The sequence below is a fragment of the Bison bison genome, unplaced genomic scaffold (genome assembly GCF_000754665.1).
Source record: "Bison bison bison isolate TAMUID 2011002044 unplaced genomic scaffold, Bison_UMD1.0 scf7180017864452, whole genome shotgun sequence".
NCBI classification, from domain to species: domain Eukaryota; kingdom Metazoa; phylum Chordata; class Mammalia; order Artiodactyla; family Bovidae; genus Bison; species Bison bison.
The window spans coordinates 884,028-884,863 of NW_011495014.1; the positions used below are offsets into that span (position 1 = coordinate 884,028).

Consider the following 836-nt stretch of genomic DNA (forward strand, 5'->3'; position numbering starts at 1 on the left):
CTAACAGAAGCAGAAGATATTAAGAAGAGATGGCAGGAATACACAGAAGAAATGTACAAAAAAGATCTTCACGACCCAGATAATCACGATGGTGTGATCACATCCTGGAATGTGAAGTCAAGTGGCCCTTAGAAAGCATCACTATGAACAAAGCTAGTGGAGGTGATGGAATTCCAGTTGAGCTATTCCAAATCCTGAAAGATGATGCTGTGAAAGTGCTGCACTCAATATGCCAGCAAATTTGGAAAACTCAGCAGTGGCCACAGGACTGGAAAAGGTCAGTTTTCATTCTAATCCCAAAGAAAGGCAATGCCAAGGAATGCTCAAACTACCGCACAATTGCACTCATCTCACATGCTAGTAAAGTAATGCTCAAAATTCTCCAAGTCAGGCTTCAGCAATATGTGGACCTTGAACTTCCAGATATTCAAGCTGGTTTTAGAAAAGGCAGAGGAACCAGAGATCAAATTGCCAACATCCGCTGGATCATGGAAAAAGCAAGAGAGTTCCAGAAAAACATCTATCTCTGCTTTATTGACTATGCCAAAGCCTTCGACTGTGTGGATCACAATAAACTGTGGAAAATTCTGAAAGAGATGGGAATACCAGACCACCTGACCTGCCTCTTGAGAAATCTGTATGCAGCTCAGGAAGCAACAGTTAGAACTGGACATGAAACAACAGACTGGTTCCAAATAGGAAAAGGAGTACGTCAAGGCTGTATATTGTCACCCTGTTTATTTAACTTATATGCAGAGTACATCATGAGAAACGCTGGACTGGAAGAAACACAAGCTGGAATCAAGATTGCCGGGAGAAATATCAATCACCTCAGA

At 41.9% G+C, this 836-nt stretch overlaps 1 protein-coding gene across 2 annotated transcripts in view; it reads left to right on the forward strand.

The window, feature by feature from the left end:
• The window catches only part of STK39 (serine threonine kinase 39), a 317,449-nt gene that overhangs the window by 148,407 nt on the left and 168,206 nt on the right, over window positions 1-836 (forward strand). The window lies entirely within an intron of this gene.